The sequence below is a fragment of the Festucalex cinctus genome, chromosome 18, assembly GCF_051991245.1.
Source record: "Festucalex cinctus isolate MCC-2025b chromosome 18, RoL_Fcin_1.0, whole genome shotgun sequence".
In the NCBI taxonomy this organism is placed as follows: Eukaryota; Metazoa; Chordata; class Actinopteri; order Syngnathiformes; family Syngnathidae; genus Festucalex; species Festucalex cinctus.
This window is the reverse complement of record NC_135428.1, coordinates 22,073,129-22,079,445: the sequence shown is the minus strand read 5'-3', so window position 1 is coordinate 22,079,445 and position 6,317 is coordinate 22,073,129. Positions and strand designations below refer to the sequence as shown.

At 44.5% G+C, this 6,317-nt stretch overlaps 1 protein-coding gene across 1 annotated transcript in view; it reads left to right on the top strand.

Annotated features, from left to right (window-relative positions):
* Positions 1-3,306: 3,306 nt before the first annotated feature.
* nrip1b (nuclear receptor interacting protein 1b) overlaps positions 3,307-6,317 on the top strand; it is a 169,342-nt gene continuing 166,331 nt past the window's right edge. Inside the window, exon 1 of the mRNA XM_077504211.1 lies at positions 3,307-3,644. The gene's annotated coding sequence lies outside the window, so the exon portion shown is untranslated. The remainder of the gene's footprint in view (positions 3,645-6,317) is intronic.

Below are 6,317 nucleotides of genomic sequence, written 5' to 3'. Positions count from 1 at the left end.
AGGTGATAGATTTCTTAAATCAACCCAACATGGGACCCACAATCAACCTAGTTTGCACCAATTTGTAATCTGGCGAAGGCCTGCAGTTGCACTTACAGATGGGGTTGGTCTGAGAAGCAGGACCCTGGATGGAGACTTGCCAAGCCCGTTTGAAGATAGAATGGAGAAGGTTCAGTTCAGGAGAGGGAGAGACAGGTCGTCCGGCTGGCCAACTGAGCGTCACGGGGTCAACCTACTGGCTGGGAAGAGGCCCTCTTGGTTGAGGCCTCGGTGCTTGGGAAAAGCACCATCCGTTGAGCCTTTGCAGGGACTAAAAGCAGCGTGTTTCGCTGCGCCTGTCGCTACACGCGATGGCTTCTGTGCGTTGCCGTGTGCTGGAGGTTAAGCTAGCTGGGCTAGCCCTTTGTCTGGCAACCACGCCGATGGAGACCCGGAAAGAGAAGCAGCGAAAAGAATGGAGCCAAAGAGCAGCGAAAAAGAGAGAGAGCAGCAAGCAGGGAGCGTGCTTTTAAATTGGGAGGGCGGTGGTCTCCACACCAGGGGTCCGGTGAGACCAAAGTGGAAAGTTACCAGCTTAGAGAAGGTTTTGGTAGAGACTAATCAGATTGAATCTGAATCCCATGTTTGTTGAGATTCTAAGGTCAGAATTTAATCAATGCAACACGTACAATTGAATACCTCAAATGAAATGTTACCTAGCTTACATTGTTAAAACGTGCATACACATGAAAGTTTAGTGGAGAATCTGCCACTGCAATGGAACATTTTCATGACATTTCATGGAGTCAACATTTCACAAATGGCAAACAACATTTCATAATTCATTGTTCTGTTGCAAAATAAGAAAGTCAAGTTTCTAAGAAGGCTTTTACTGTTCTGATTTGTGTGTGTGTGCGTGTGCGCGTGTCAGTCAGAACATGTGTGGCTGTTTGTGGGGGATGTTCTTGTCCTCCCCACTCCCCACGGTGGCATGTCCAGGCCACAGGAGTGGAATTCCTTTGGAACTGAGGTTGCAAAAAGTTACAACCGGCCGATAATCGTTACAGATGATTAATCAAAATTCTAAGATGTGATTAATCTGATTAAAAAAATTAATCGTTTGACAGCTCTAATATATATATGTATATATATATATATATTTACTGGCGGAATCCCCTGTCAGAAAGTTTCAACACCCATCTCTGGCAGAACTTCTCCCTTGTCCCAGGGGAGGCGTGGGACATTAAATCCAAGTGGGCCAGTTCAGCACCTCCATTGTTGAGGCAGCCGATCGGAGCTGTGGCCGGAAGGTCGTCGGTGCAATCCTCAAACCCGCTGGTGAACACCAGCGGTAAAGGGATGCCGTCAAGCTGAAGAAGGATTCCTATTGGGCCTATTTGGCCTGTGGGATTCCGGAGGCAGCTGACAGGTACCGGCTGACCAAGCGGAATGGGGCTTCGGCGGTTGCTGAGGCAAAAACTCGGACATGGGAGGAGTTCGGCGAGGTCATGGAAAACGACTTCCGGCCGGCTTCGAGGAAATTGTGGTCCACCATCCGCGTCTTAGGAGGGGAAAGCAGTGCACCATTAAAACTGTGTATAGTGGAGATGGGGTGCTGCTGACCTCGACTTGGGACGTGGTGAGTCGGTGGGGGGAATACTTCGAAGACCTCTTCAATTCCACCGACACGTCTTCCTTTGAGGAAGCAGTCTGGGGACTCTGAGGTGGGCTCTCCTATCTCTGGGGTCGAAGTCACTGAGGTGGTTGGAAAGCTCCTCGGTGGCAGGGCCCCGAATCCGTCCGGAGTTCCTAAAGGCTCTGGATGTCGTGGGGCTGTCATGGTTGACACGCCTCTTCAACATCGCGTGGACATCGGGGACAGTGCCTCTGGATTGGTAGACCAGGGTGGTGGTCGCCCTTTTTAAAAAGGGGAACCGTAGGGTGTGTTCCAACTACAGAGGGATCACTACACTCAGCCCTCCTGGTAAGGTCTATTCAGGGGTGCTGGAGAGGAGGGTCCATCGGGAAGTCGAATCTCAGATTCAGGAGGAGCAGTGTGGTTTTCGTCCTGGCCATGGAACAGTGGACCAGCTCTACACCCTCAACAGGATCCTCGAGGGTGCGTGGGAGTTCGCTCAACCAGCCCACATGTGTTTTGTGGACTTAGAGAAGGCATTCAACCGTGTCCCTTGAGGAGTCCTGCAGTGGGTGCTTTGGGAGTACGGGGTACCGAGCCCCCTGATACGGGCTGTTCGGTCCCTGTTCGACCGTTGTCAGAGTTTGGTCCGCATTGCTGCAGAAGTCGGATTCGTTTCCAGTGAGGGTTGGACTCGCTGCCCTTTGTCACCGATTCTGTTCATAACTTTTATGGACAGAATTTCTAGGCGCAATCGAGGCGTTGAGGGGATCCGGTTTGGTGGCCTCAGAATTGCATCTCTGCTCTTTGTAGATGATGTGGTGATGTTGGCTTTATCAAGCCGGGATCTCCAACTCTCACTGGAGCGGTTCGCAGCCGAGTGTGAAGCGGTTGGGATTAAGATCAGCACCTCCAAATCCGACACCATGATCCTCAGTCGGAAAAGGGTGGCGTGTTCTCACCGTGTCGGGGATGAGATCCTGCCCCAAGTGGAGGAGTTGAAGTATCGATACATGCGAACAGCTCGTATCAGGGGGCTCAGTACCCAGTGCTCCCGAAGCACCACCCCACAGGACTAACCGAGGGACACTGTTGAACGCTTTCTCCAAATCCACAAAACACATGTAGACTGATTGGGCAAACTCCCATGCACCCTCGAGGACTAGGGATGTAATAATCTCCAAACATCACAATACAATATTATTACAATATGAAGGTCACAACACGATAATTATCATGATATTGTGGGGATGTCGGCGATACAAAAAAATGTCACAATATTGTCAAAAAAGAGCTCACACTAAAAACAAAACAAAACAAAAACAGTGCTTCTGTACATAACAATGCATATAAATAACCTACAATCGCTAAAAACTTGCTAATATAAGGACACATTGAGTTCCTACACAGATTGACTTGGTCACAAGCATACCAAGTTCCCCTTCATCCGACCATTAGCGTGGATTTTAAACATAGACTGATGATTATCTTCGTCACATCAGTTGACAAAAACCTGATGACGTCACTTTGTCGAATATGTCATCCGTCATCGGCATACCTAAAAATAAAAATACGTTATGTGTGACGTTTAAATGCCTGTGCGTGGGTTATTGGGGACAAAAATAACATAATCACTTCCACGTCTTTACTTTATTTTGTTTGTTATATGTGGGTGGTGAAGTGCGTGTCCCTTTAAGGGTGTTGTCAAAGCAGCAGGCGGGGAGGAGTGTGATTGTCCCCGCTCAGTGCTCGACAGAAGGGACGCCGCGAATAAACAAGTCCCACAGACTGGCCACACGCAGCACACCTCTGCTCGGACTCTTATGGCACAGCGGGGGGGAAAAAAAAAAAAAAAAAAAGAGTCAATGAGGCATTTTTGGACTATGTTTTGATTTCGAAAGCCCGACTCGCCATTTTTTTTTGTCTCGTGCCCCGAGTGACAAGACAGATGCACGCCGTTTTCAATGGATTTGCCTACCCGTGTCGAATATTAATGCGCCTTTCCGGCTGACTGGGCTGGACACGGCAGGTAAGAGATTTATCCACACGAGAAACACACAGTCACATACACATGGGTTGAAAATGTACACGGTTACCCAGAATGGACGCGGTGCGGACTGTTCTGACTATACGCATTTTATGGAGGGCAGGCGAGGTTGGTTGGTAGGTTGTCGTAAGCCGAGAGGAACGTATGGATGTTGCACCGAAAATGCTGCATGTGATTCAGTATAAAGCCGCCGACAGACTGTGTCTGCATCCATAGCCGAACAATAAACTAGTCCGGGGCCTATTTTGTACGCAAAATGTTAATGGCTTAAAACAAACAAACAGATAAATCAAAAACAAGATCGTAAACTTGAAAGCTACTGAAAAATGAAAGCAACATACCTCTACTATAAGGTTACTGTCACAAATTAATCATGGGGGCTCTGAGCACCACCGTTGCGTTAACATCAATGCCACCCTACATTAGTATGTGTAACGTTCAAAGCCAACTGAACAGTAACTAGACATTAGTTACTGTAGTTTATCCCTATGGGTTTAGACATTTCAGGCTGTCTCAAACCATTGGATATAGAATGAACAATGTGAGGGAAATCAAAATCGAAATGCTTGTGAAACTAGAGAATTAGATTAGGTGTGTAATGTACCAGCAAGACTCAGACTTTACACCTTAACATTATCGCTGAGATGTTTGGTTGGTTTTGATCCCAATCGATGTTTCATATTTTTTTTTGTTTGAAAAATTTGTGTTAAACTAGAGAATTAAATTATGTTTTTAATGCACTAAATAGCAAGACTCAATGTCACTCAACCAATGTTTCATATTTTCTGCTGGTTCATGATGACATTAAACTAGAGAATTAAATTAATAGCGTTGTTTTTTTTTTTTTTTTTTTTTTAAACCTTTATTTAGCTGGATAAAAATGTTTGAGAATGAATTCTCATTTACAAGCATGACCTGGACAAGAAGTCCCAACAACAGGAATATGTATGTACTAAATAGCAAGACTTAGACTTTTACACATTAATATTTTAGCTTAGATGTTTGTTTTGGTCTTAATCAATATTTCATATTTTTTTGTCTTGCCATTTTATAGTTTTTACATTACATGTTACCTCAGTGACAAGTGAGCAATTTTTTTTAATACTACAGAATAGAAGTAATAAAAAAAAAAGGCTTTAAATGTGATCTACAAAGCCTGATTTATTTTAGCAATGTTGTACTGCCTTTTTAACTGGAAAAATGGAGAGAAAATTATGTTGGTTCTTTCTTGTGTTGATGAAGTGCATCCTGTAATGTTTGTGTCATCATGGCATGTTGCCGGAGTTCAAAGTTTTGCGTTGTGTAAGTAGCAGCCTTTTAATGGCCTTTGCATGGGGAGGTGTGTTTTCTTCAATGTCCTGTTGCTCCATTTGACTTTGCCAGAGAGCAGAGACAAAAGGTCATAAGCTGAGGTTTGCGACAAGTTACATTAAAGAAGGCAAAGTACACCTTGGTCTTAGGTTTGAAAAGGGCACATTTGAAACCCTCCCACCAGCAGCAGTCTGATGTTGCAATAAAAGTCTGCAAAGGAATGGTGTGTTCAGTTAATGCACAACCTTTCACAAACCTAATTTAGCATCAGTCAAGTTTAGAATAATGTAGAGAGGAGTCTTAACTCTTTTTTTAAAAGCTGTGTCTGGGGTGCTACAATTTAGCCTTCCTTTTGTTGAGCAGTTAAGCTGCTTAATTATTTGACTTGAACTTATACTTTAAGGTTGTTCAGTTTGCCCTTTGTAGTCACAAGAACCAAAACCCCCATTCGGAGGCAAGCTCGCAAGTTTTACTTGTTATAGTGTTCTGTGGCTAGTCTGTGTATAGTGTAGTTTGAATTGGCTTTAGTTGCCTGATATTATCCTGCAAGTTGCTTTTGAGTGAGACAGAAAGAGGGGGGGCATTTAATTTGCCCAATGTAAATTCGTGGGAGGGTGCTGAATATTCACTTAACCATTTCCCAGAGTGTTGTTGACGTCGTCATTGGAATTGACATTTATATTTATTTTGTAGCAGACATGATATTCTAATACGTTTCTTACACTGTAACAGTATTGACCATTTACACCGACGTCACGCGATCACGTGACTGCCCCACCATCGACGGCGGAAGGAAATGACGTTTGAATGGACGTGGACGGGCCGCGGTGCGATTTAGGTAATTAAGAGACTTTTATTTTACAAACTAAAAGTTATTATTGCCCATTGAGCCATGGAATCTGCTAGTTCAACTGACGTTCGCCTGTCGGCAGAAGTGGAACATTTAGTAGGCGCACATAGAGTGTGATATTAACAGAAACTGGAGATGGCTAGTTTGAAAACAGACCCTTACCTTCTGTACCTTGCTGTTTTCACGGAACTAATCAAATCGCCGACTTTTCCGGAATTTACCCTGCGCGACCTGTATCACTATGTTGTTCAGCTCACACCCGGGTGACAATCTACCTCGTAATGGCCAAGGTAAAACTTGTTTATCATGCTAACAGACTTATTTTTTTAATGTTATTTTTACACATTGTGTCCTATATTGAAACACTGTGGTTATGTCAAGTATTTTCAGTCAGATGCACTTAATAGTTTTGAAGAAGGTACACTTAAGTTGTGTGTGTGCAGTTCGATTGGATGCTAACTACGTGGCTCAAGCCATGTTCACATTAACGATCG